Source organism: Condylura cristata, unplaced genomic scaffold (assembly GCF_000260355.1).
Source record: "Condylura cristata isolate star-nosed mole 26May11 unplaced genomic scaffold, ConCri1.0 scaffold00014, whole genome shotgun sequence".
Taxonomy (NCBI): domain Eukaryota; kingdom Metazoa; phylum Chordata; class Mammalia; order Eulipotyphla; family Talpidae; genus Condylura; species Condylura cristata.
This window is the reverse complement of record NW_004567115.1, coordinates 10,913,141-10,925,053: the sequence shown is the minus strand read 5'-3', so window position 1 is coordinate 10,925,053 and position 11,913 is coordinate 10,913,141. Positions and strand designations below refer to the sequence as shown.

General features: G+C 37.7%; 1 protein-coding gene across 3 annotated transcripts in view; it reads left to right on the top strand.

Annotated features, from left to right (window-relative positions):
* The window catches only part of NCK1 (NCK adaptor protein 1), a 69,717-nt gene that overhangs the window by 29,551 nt on the left and 28,253 nt on the right, over window positions 1-11,913 (top strand). Inside the window, exon 2 of one of the 3 annotated variants that reach the window (XM_012724749.1) lies at window positions 8,335-8,387. The exons of 1 other annotated variant lie outside the window; for it this stretch is intronic. The gene's annotated coding sequence lies outside the window, so the exon portion shown is untranslated. Of the gene's footprint in view, window positions 1-8,334; window positions 8,388-11,524; window positions 11,546-11,913 lie in introns of those variants that run through there. One more of the 3 variants, XM_012724750.1, reaches the window with a different exon arrangement.

Here is an 11,913-nt window from a genome sequence, read left to right as displayed (position 1 = left end):
GTGCTGTGCCTTAACCCGCTTCGCCACCAAGGAGGGCCCAGTATTAGAAATTTTTATCTGGTGATTTTATATGCTACCCTACTTTTGCTGAATTTACACCAACTTAACCTTAAAAACATAAAATCTCTGTTCCTGTAAAGCTCCATCCCCACCCCTTTTCAATTATTGATGTCACAAAAATATTTATACATCTTGTATCCAAAAATATAATTTAGCCTCTTTTATGTAATATCTTCTTTTCTTAGAGTCTTGACAACAATGTAGTTATAAATCAAAGTTACAGTAATCCTAACTTTAGAACAACAATTTTTTAATTGTTTATTAGTCTCATATAGAAAGCAAAAAGGGAATTATAACCAAAGTTAAAAGTATTTCAATAATTGCTTTATTTCTTTAGGTGGCTCTGGGTTATAATGGACAGTATCCTTTCATTTCATCCTACAGGAAGGACTTCCTTAAATTTCTTGTAGGGGAGGTCTAGTTACAACGAACTTCCTCAGCTTTTGTTTATCTGGGATTTTGTTGTAATAAATGATGGCAGTATGAGGTGCTTCTGGAGAAGGTAGATGGTACTTTTGAATTTACAAACCATTTTTATACCTGGGAATTTTAAGTAAAAGTAAGTTTTGGTAGGTCCTATGGCATGCTTCGGCCTAAAGGAAATTGGGAGGCACAGTAAACTTTAATAGGGCTAAGTCCTGAAACTATTTTTGAATAAACATTATACATGCATGTGGAGGGTATGAGATGGAATTAGAATAAATACAGCAAATAATGTGAAAACTCGAATATTATGATTAATTGCATGTTAAGTATATCCAGGATTTCAGGTGATTATTAGTTTGGTGTATGTCAGCAGACTATGGTTGCCAAAAGTGATGCGACAATCTAAAGTTTATTTACACTGTACTTCATGAGGAAATGATAGTTCTACCACCCCCTCTGTTGTATGTTCTTTTGAAAATATGTCCAACTTGGGGAGCTGCTTTTAAGAGAGAAGTATTTAGAGGATATTAAAGAGAAGGACTGGAATAGTGAAGGGTTAATATAACAACAACAAAAAAATGAAAACATAATACAAACCTGGTTTTGTTTTAGTCCAGGAAATTTAAGGAAAAACTTAGGTCATAGTTTTGGTGCTAAAAGGAGACTGACATCAGATTCAGTTTCCTTATCCTCAAGATAAGAAAGTGGAGTTTCAAGGAGGTTGCTATGACATTCCCTGAGTCATAGCTCAAGGCAGAGTGGTGACTAGAACTCAAGTATGTGGTTGGAGAGGAAATTGAGTGTATCACATGTATATTTTATTATAGCAACTGTGAGGTAGAACAGTCTGGGGTGAAGTAAACAACTTGCCTAAGTGTAGAATGTCCTTTCTAGGTGCAGATCTTGCATTTGAAAGATCCTAATTTTTCTAAGTAACACATGGACATGGTTTGAAATATCAAATAGTGCTGAGAGTTATCTTCTAACCTGCAGATTAGGGATAGCCTGAGGGAACTAGATGGGGTGATGACAGGAAAGAATATCTTAATAGCTATCTCTTTGTGTGCAATATTTAAACAGTTTGCAAGCACCTGTGGAGCATTACTTCCCCTTATGTAAGGGTAGTGTGTGGAGTGTTCTGTGTTAAGGCCTGGACTGGGTCCTGTAGTCTTCTTTATCCCTGACTCAGATCATAAGAGACTATAAATTTTTCCTTACATTTTTAAAGGTGTTTTCACCTACATAACCCATTACTTGAGGATTCTTACAAGCTTAGCTAAGAGTTTGAGAATCTAAACAATATTCTCATCTCCTGACAGCCCACATAACCAACTATGGAAGCAATTTATAGGTAATAGTAACAGAAACAAGAAATAACATAAATCTTAACTTCATGTTTTAGTTTGTGATTCCATTTTATTTATGAGGGTTGAGTCTAATTCAATTCTATTCCCCTTAGGTGAAGGCCATGTTTCTTTATGGGTTCCTTTTCCCCGACACTTAAGGGTTAGATGCATTCTAGGCTGAGTAAAATCCCTACTTACATGTCTCAAGAACATTATCGGTATTTTCCAGATGACACATGTATCAATAAGCTGTCAAATACTAATGTTTTTGGTTTTGTCATTACTTTACACAAGGAGAATAAATCCAGAATGCACAGCCTGTCTTAGAACTATTAAATGTAAACATAATCTTGCTTCTCTGGGTAGATCCCTCTTTATAACCATTTAAACATTTACTGTTAAGCTGTTTCTAAGAATACAAGAAGAAACAGGAGAGCTGAAAATAAGGAGGATCACAGAGGATTACATTTTTGTTGTGGATCTCTTAGCACTTTGACATTTTAAGTTATGTTTGTATTTTATTTTGATAAAAAAACTACATATAGTGTCTGTTTTATCTCTTGGTTTACTAAATTTAGATGCTATCTATTGCTTTTCTATTAAGGTAAATGAGGACATTGATATTCTTGACCTATCTTTCTTGGCCTTATTGTGTTGATAAAATTTTATATCCATATGTTTTTATTATTATATATAAAACCATATACTTGTTGTTTATAGCTCACTCACCTCCAATGAGTGTATTTCCTTTGTTTTATAACATCTTAATTGAAATTTATGAGCTTCTCTTTTAAAGATTTATTTATTTATGCGTACAGAACTAGGGTACAGGCCAAAGAGGGGTGGTGGGTGAGAGGATTCACTGGAGATAGAGTGGGGAGCAGAACAGGCAGGTTGACAAAGTACGCTGCTGAGGGTTGTAGCATGTGGGTCAGAAGAGGTTGGTTACGCCGAGTTTCTCTCTTTTTAAACTTGACTTTCTTTGCATTTTAAATACATCTTCCCATATCTTCCAGTACTATAAAATTCAGATTTGTGTAATTTTTCATTTGGTCCTACTTGTCAGATAATATCATTTTTTCTCTGGAATCCTACTCCAATATTGCCAATACTGACAGCTAACTTACTTTTGTTGAGATTGTGGAATTTTTTTTTTTTCCCTCTAAGGGCCTCATTGGTGGCCTAGGGGTTAATCTCAGCACTCTCACTCTAAGGCCTGAGTTTTATCCCCACCTCCAGAGCTGTCTCACCCACTGCCCCTCAGTAGTGTATTTCAGTAGGTCTGACTGTTCTACTCCCCACTCTGTCTCTGACAAATTCTCCCACTCCCTTTTACCTCTGGCCTCTACTTCAGTTCTATTTTTTTAAAGATAAATCATCCTTAAAATTTTTTTTGCTTTTTTTTTTGGCCCTCCCTGGTGGCACAGTGGGTTAGGTTGCAGCACTGCAAGCTAGCCACAGCCTCTTGAGTGCGAGTTCGATCCTTGGCCCCGAAGTGATCCACATGGCGCAGCAGAGCTTTCCTGCCTCTCCCAGCAGCTCCTAGCAGTGTATTTCGTTGATCTGCCTGTTCTGCTCCCCAATCTGTTTCTGGTGAATCTTTTCACTGCCCCTGCACCTCTGGCCTCTACCCTAGTTCTGTGTTCATACATAAATAAATCTTTAAAAATTTTTTTGTTGTTGTTGCTTTTATTGGTTTCCCTTGTTTCCTAGATACTTGTCTTCCTTTTCTTAGTAAGGGTACATTGGAATTAAATTTGCAGAGAATATTGCAAATCACTTTGTTCTTGCATACTTTTTGGTGGCTTGATTGTAATAGTGAGTTACTGCTTAGTGGGTATAGAGTTTCAATTTTAAAAGATGAATATTGTTCTAAAGAGTTCTAAATTGTGAATGTACTTAAGTGCATCAGCTGAACACTTAAAAAATGATTCATTTGATAAATTTTGTTAATTGCATTAGTTTTCTTGGTCTGCCATAATAAAGTATGTCAGGCTAGGTGGCTTAACAATGGATATGTATTTATTGTCTCAAAATTCCACAGGCTAGAGTCTGATATAAAATTGGTCTGATTGGTTTCCTCTGAGTTGTGTTTTCCTAGCTTATCATTTTGTAATATGGTCTTCCCCCTAAGAGTTTGTAGACTTAATATGTTGTTCTTAAACTGACAGCATTCTTAATAGATTAGGCCACCTACCCTAAAACCCACGTTTTACCTTAATTACCACTTTAAAGACCATTTTTCCAATTAATGTTTTGAGGTAGTGGTCATTAGGATTTCAGCCAGCCAGAAGTGAAGTTGAGGGAGTAAAGAGGATTGAAGGGATTGTTGAATGGCAGTGAGGGAAATAAGCCCATAATATGTTTTTTAACCACAGTTAAAAACATGTATATGTAATATGATTAAGTTATCAACCCACTGGTATAGTACCATAGGAACTAGAATATTTGATTATTGAAACATAACATTACAATCTTTATTATAGTTTTTCATGTAGTTCATACCATAATTGCTCATAATTTAGCAATATTTCAAGATTATTATATTGGTTTTACTTTAATGGTAACATAATGTCTTCTTTAGATTATATAAAATATAATATTCTTTAGATTGTAGTATTGTTACGGACAGGAAGAGGGGTACCCAAACCTGCCTGCTCTAATTGGTCCTGCCATATGCCGCATCAAGACAAATAAGACTTTTAATGAAAAGGAATTTGAATACAATTAGTGTGCAATACAGAAAAGACAAAGAATATAATTTCTAAATCAAACACCCAGAGTTACCCATCCCCTAGGGGGTTAAAATCCACCCAGAAGAGATTGGCTCTAAGCAGAGCCCCAAAGCCCCCAAGTATAAAGCACCTTTCAAGCAGCGACCCATGGAAAAGGGTTAGAAATGGCCAACAAATCTGGGAGGGAGGGAGTAAAAACAAAGTCATGGTAAATGCTATCATAGTTAACCTCCTGTGGGTCGCTCACCCACATCTGTTTCAACCAGACCAGGACCAAGAAACAAGAGCCGCTTCTACACATGTCACTCTGCTCCATGTGTCTTCCTCAGGTCTCCTTCTGGCTCCCCATCCTGCTTCCTTCTTCAGTCTTCTTTTGATTCTTCTTGCTCAGCTCCATCCTCCTTTGGGGAACAGGGAACCTGGAATCTCCCCTTTTCTTGGGGACTATCCTGTTGCAGTATGGCACCTTGTTCTCTCTCTTTTTTTTTCCTCCTTTTTTCTTTTCTTTTTTTTTTTTTACATCATTCTTCATTTTGTGTATTTTTTCATCTCAGTTGTAATCCCTATGGGCTTCCCACCACCAGTCTACCCGTGTGCCATCACCACAGTCCAGTGCACTCTTTCTACCCAGTTCTGATTCTATTCCCCTTTCTACCCCCATAAATGTCTCTGGTTTATAGTTGTTCATTGTTTTCATTTTTACTCTATTACCTTTGTCTCTCATTTCCCCCCGTCCCTCTCTACCCCTCTCGGATCCCTTACGCTCTTGCTGAGTGAAACCATCAGTATTTTTCTTTTTCTTTCTGGCTTATTTCACTAAGCATGATTCTTCCAGCTCCATCCATGTTGCTGCAAAAGGCATGAGTTTATCTTTTTTGATTGCTGAGTAATATTCCATTGTATATATGTACTACATCTTTTTAATCCCGTCATCTACTAGGCATTTGATTCCACATCTTCCCTATCGTAAATAGAGCATCAATACACATGGGGGTGCAGGTGTCCTTTTGAATCAATATTTTTGTGTCCTTTGGATATATACCTAGATGTGGGATTACTGGGTCATATGGAAGCTCTACTTTTAGCATTTTGAGAAACCTCCAGACAGCTTTCCATAGTAGTTGTATCACCTTGCATTCCCACCAGCATTGTAGGAGAGTTGCTTTTTCCCCACATCTGCACCAACATTTGTTGTTGCTAGTTGTTTTAAGATGTGCCATTCTCACTGGGGTGAGGTGATATCTCATTGTGGTTTTATTTATATTTCCCTTATTACAAGTGATGTTGAACATTTTTTTCATATGTCTGCTGGCCATCTGCATTTCTTCTTTGGAGAAGTGTCTGTAGTTCTGCCCATTTTTAAATAGGGTTGTTCACTTTATTCTTGCTGAATTTAATCATCTCTCTGTACCTTTGTCATCAGTCCTTTATCATTAGTATTGTGTGCAAATATTTTCTCCCAATCAGTGGGGTATTTCTTTGTTGTGTATAGTGTCACTCTTGCTGTTCAGAAGCTCTTTAACTTGATGTAGTCCCAGCTTTTTATCCTTTCCTTGCTTTGGGTGATGTATCTTTAAAGATATTATTGAGGTGTATGTAATGCAGTTTCGCCTACCTTTTCTAGATATTTTATGGTTTCACGTCTTATGTCTAGTTCTTTAATCTATTTCGAGTTGGTTTTGTGTGTGGTGTAAGGTAGTAGACTAGCTTTAGTTTTTGCACACAGCAGTCCAGTTTTCCCAGCACCATTTGTTGAACAAACTTCCTTTGTTCCATTGCATATTCTTTGCTCCTTTGTCAAAAATAAGCTGTTCGTAAAACTCTAGGTTTATATCTGGGTTTACTATTTGAATTCATTGGTTTGTATATCTGTTCTTGTTTAGTACCATGCAGTTTTGATTATTATGGCTTTGTAGTATAGCTTGAAGTCTGGGATTGTGATGCCTCTGGTCTCTTTTGTTTTAGGAGAGTTTTGGCTATTTGAGTTTTTGTTGTGTTTCCATTATAAATCTCACCAATATTTGTTCTATTTCTAAATCAGAGAGAGTAATAAGTACAATTAGGTGGTGCCTAACCGTATAATCATATAGGGAATGCCGTGTGTGTGTGTGTGTGTGTGTGTGTGTGTGTGTGTGTACACATTAATGAGTATAAGATTATAGTTATTTTTTTCCTATAACAGGATTTTTGCTTGCTGTACATTTCTTTACTCTCAGGCCTTATTAGGTCTGTGTCTTCCTTGTCTGTTTCTAATAACATGTTCCTTAAGTAAAAACTACTTAATTCACATTTGTTGAATGAATAGGTGAATGAATTTTGTATGCACAAGACTTTTACCTTGTTATTTTTGCCTTCTCATATTGATGTTTTCAAAGTGTATTTCCAAAAGTAGATATGGTAAGATAGCATTTTATTTGACCTATACTTCAAAAAAAAAAAGAAAAAAACTCTTGATTTAAGTACCTTTATTTCAGGCTAGCCTGTAATTTTTAATTTCCCCAGTGGTCGAATTCCAGTTTATATTATTTCATTAATAAGAGTGTTTAATGATTAAACTTACTTTGCAAGATAATACGGTTTAAAAAACGGAATTGCTGTTTTTTTACTTATAGCATGTTCAAGTTAATTGTTTTAGGATTTCCCCCCTTTATTGTTTACTGAAAGATCTGTAACCCAACCAAACTTCCGGAGTTAGTTACTTGGGTATTGTTTCTCTGCTGATTTTTATCAGAAACAGGAAATTGTTAAGTTATGTGTTAAAAGTACAGCAGATTCTAAAATTGCATTTGAAAGATTTCTCTTTAGAATTTTTTTTCTGTCATAGCTGATTCCTTTTTCCTAAGAGTATCACAACTGACTTGTGAAAAACCAGCGATAGTTATCATGCTCTGTATACATAGCAATCAGTGCCATTCACTTGTCATACACATTATGGATGATAAAATGATTTGACAAACTGAGTGTCATAAATATGTAGATATGCAGAATGAATATGTAAAGTGGGTTTGGCCTGATGTTATCCCAATATTTAAGTGTTTGGCCTGATGTTATCCCAATATTTAGATTAGCAGTTCTTTAAAATGTATCAAAATGAACCCTTCAAGGACTATTTGGGACCAAAATTATTTTCATCATTGTAGGAAGTTATATTTTTTTTTTTTAAGATTTATTTATTTGTGCATACAGAACTGAGGTACAGGCCAGAAGCTCAGGGGTGGCGAGAGGCTTCACCAGAGACAGAGTGGGGAGCAGAACAGGCAGATCGACGAAGTACACTGCTGAGGGGAGCAGTGGGCGGGTCAGGAGAGGTCTGCCACGCCATGTGGTCACCTCCAGGGCAGGCGGGAATCGAACTCATGCAGAAGTGGCTTTAGCTTCTCAGTGCTGTTCTTTAACCCGCTGCGCCACCAGGGAGGGCCGGAAGTTAATATTTTTTAAAATCTGTAATTTTCAGAGGCTGCATGAATTGATAGTTTACAAGACTTCATCATTTGAAAGATCTGTAAAATTCAATAATGTACAATAGGTCCATTTAAAATGTAAGGCCAGGGAACATTTTCTGTTGTGTATTTATTTCAGTTTACATACAGTAATATTCACATTATTGTGTGTGAATGAGATTTGACATATTGAGTTATGGGTTTATTACCACAGTCTGTGTATAGAACACTTGCTTCAAATTCCCTTAGTAGTCATACACCCCCAACACCATTAACCTGTGAAAACTACTGATCTGTTTTCTATTCCTATACTTTTGATTTTTCCAGAATGTCCTATGTTACCTTTTGACTCTGGCTGATTGAGATCACTGAATCACATGGTAAGTTTACGCTTAACTTTATAAGAAGCTGTCAATTTGTCCCACATTTGTATTTCTATAAGCAGTGTATGAGTTCTTGTTGCTCTTGGCCTGGCTGGTACCTGGTTCTATCTTTCCTCCCTCCCTTTCTCCTTTTTTTTCTCCTGCCCTCCTTCTCTGGTTTTAATTTGCCTTTCTGTAATGACTAATGATGTTGAGAATTTTTTCATGTGCTTATATGCCACCCATGTATCTTTGATAAAGTATCTGTTCATATATTTGGTCCATTTTAAAATAATAAGAGTTGAAATATTAAATATTTTTGCCTCATGACTTTGCTTGGCATAGCCTCAGGCAGTGCTCCCCAGGCTGGAATCACTAACCAGTGGCTCTACCATCTTGCACACCACTTTGGACTTGAGTCTTCTGGCCTGTGGAAACTTAGACCTCCTCTTTTGAAACTGTGGTGTAGACCTTAATGATCTCTGAATTGCCTTTTGGTTAGGGGGGAGTCCTTCTTTCCTTGTCTTATTTATATCTTGAGTTTTAAACTGAGTAACTTTGGTTCCAGCCTGTAAAATCTGAAGCCAGCAATCTTGATTCTTTCCTGTCTCCTCCAACTTATTGAATTACTGTTTTCTGATAAGTGGCTGATTAAGTTCTGGGTTCACACCTATATTAATTGCCCTTGACTCACATTCTTAGTGTTTTGTTGTGAATACGCTTTCTCATTTTTTTGCAGTATAGAAAGGTTGAGAATTTTCTAAGTTTCTGCTTCCCTTTTTGGTGAACACTTCCATTTTTCTGTGATTTCTCTTTTGTGTACTTTACTGTAAGCATTTTATGTAAGCATTTAAGAAAAACAAAGCCTCATTATCAACACTTTGCTTTGAAATGTCTTCAGCTAAATATCCAATTTCATCCTTAGGGCTAGGAAATGAACATAATTCAGTCATACTTTCTGCCATTTTATGACAAGGATCACCTTTTCTGCTGTTTCCAATAATATGTTCCTCAGTTTACCCCCAGAATGGCCTTTATCATCTATATTTCACCCTACATTGTGTTCATGACAACCTATTTGCTAAGAAAATAACTTTTTCCAGCTTTTTTTTTATTTAAAAAAATTTTTTTTTTTAAAGATTTTTATTTACTTGTTCATACAGAACTGGGGTACAGGCCAGAGATGTGGAGGGTGAGAGGATTCACCAGGGACAGAGTGGGGAGCAGAATGTGCAGATCGACGAAGTACACTGCTGAGGGGAGCAGCGGCAGGTCAGGAGAGGTCTGCCATGCCATGTGGATCTCCTCCAGGGCAGGCGGGAATCGAACTCATGCAGAAGTGGCTTTAGCTTCTCGGTGCTGTGCTTTAACCCGCTGCGCCACCATGGAAGGCCTTTTTTTTTTTTTTTTTTTTTTAAGATTTACTGGACGCTCCCTGGTGGCACAAAGGGTTAAGTGCAGCACTGCAAGCTAGCCACAGCTGCTTCAGTGCCAGTTCCATCCCCTGCGCCAGAGGTGATCCACAGGGCTCAGCAGAGCTGTCTCATTTGCTGCCTCTCTCAGCAATATATTTCACCAGCCTGCCTGTTCTCCTCCCCACTCAGTCTCTGGTGAATCCTCTCACTGCCCCGGCACCTTTGGCCTGTACCCCAGAGGTATGCATAAATAAGCATATCTTTTAAAAACAGATTTATTTATGTGCACAAGAGCTGGGGCATAGGCCAGAGTTGTGGGGGTTGGGGGGAGAGGGTTCACCAGAGACAGAGTGGGGAGCAGAACAGGCAGATCCAGTGAAATACACTGCTAGAGGAGCAGTGGCTGAGACAGGAGAGGTCTGTTTTGCCATATGGGTTAGCTCCCTGGCCAGGGATTCGGCTCATGCTGCAGTTGCTGCGGATTGCTTCATAATGCTGAGACTCAGCCCTGGTACCACCAGGGAGGCCCTCAGCTGTCCTTTTATTTTGGGCCCTGAAGAGCAGTTGCACTTGTCTGTTCACAACAATGTAGACTTTTTAACACCCACGTTCAGACTCTTCCATCTTTGCCTCATTTCCCAGCTCTAAAACCGCTTCCACATTTTTGGATATTTGTTATAAGGGCACCCCTATCTTTTATTACCAAACTTCCATTTCATTGTCTTTAGGCTAGAACAAAAGTCCATGGACTGGGTACCTTGTAAATAACTGCAATTTCTTGCTCACAAGCCTGGAAGCTGGAAGTCTGAGATTAGGATGCCAACATGGATGGGCAAGGGTACTCTTCAGATACAAGAACTGGGGTACAGGCCAGAGGTATGGGGGGGGCGGTGAGAGGATTCACCAGAGGCTGAGTGAAGAACAGAATAGGCAGATTGTCTGTAACACAGTTCTGAGGGAAGCAGCTAGTGGGACAGGAGAGGCCTGTTGCGTTGTGTGGGTCACCTCCCTGGCTGGGGATCAAACTTCTGGTGCAGTGGCTATGGATAGTTTCATAGTACTGCGCTTTACACCCTTGTGCCATCAGAGAGTGTCCTTTAGTTTAATTCTGTCATGGTCAGAGAGCATGTATTTTGTGATATTAATTCTTTTAAATTTATTAAGTTTTGCTTTATGGGTCAGAATTGATCTGTCTTGCGAGTATTTCGTGTGTGTTTGAAAAGATGTTAATTGCTGTTGTTGAATCTGGATGATAGAAAAATCAGATTCATTTGTTTGATGCTCTTCTATATCTGCTACTTTTCTCTCTGCTTGTTCTATGGATTACTGATAATATGTGCTGTTGAAGATTCCAAGAATAATTGTGGATTTGTTTACTATTGATTTATCCTTTTTTGCTTGTATTTTGGAAGTTTGTACAGCATTTAAGAATGCTGTATCTTTTGATGAATGGACCTTTTTCTTATTATCTCAGGTCTTTATACCTGCTAATTTTTCTTGTTTTGAAATCCGCTTTGTCAGATTTTAATGTTACTATAGTATTCCAGGTTTATTTTCATTAGTGTAATTCTCTGACTTCTCACCTACATATAGTATATTTAAAATGGAAAACTAGTATTTAAGAGACTACAATTGTCAAGTTTTTGTGTAATAACATAAAAGAATATCTATAATAATCTGAAGCGACATAAAATACCTTTACTTCTTTCAGATACTTACATGTGGGAGACTAAACTTTTTTCAGCCAAAACAGTATATACAGTAAGTCTTCTTTAGATTTTGTCTCTTGGTTCTTAAAAATTTAAGGAAATACCATTTAAATAAACCATTTGTTTATTTAAGATTTATTTGTTTAAGCATACAGGAACTGGGGTATAGGCCAGAGGTACAGAGAAAGTGAGGAATAGGGCAGGCAGATCTCCTGACCCGCTGAGGGGAACAGTGGGCAAGATAGGATTCGCCATGTGGATTAGCTCCCTGGCCAGCCTGGGACTGAACCCATGTTGCAGTGGCTGGAAATAGCTTGATGGTGCTGTGTTTTTAATCCCTATGCCACCAGGGAGGCCCCAAGAATCAATTTTAATATAAACTGGTTGATATAAATAAGATTTAAATTCCTATCATATTTC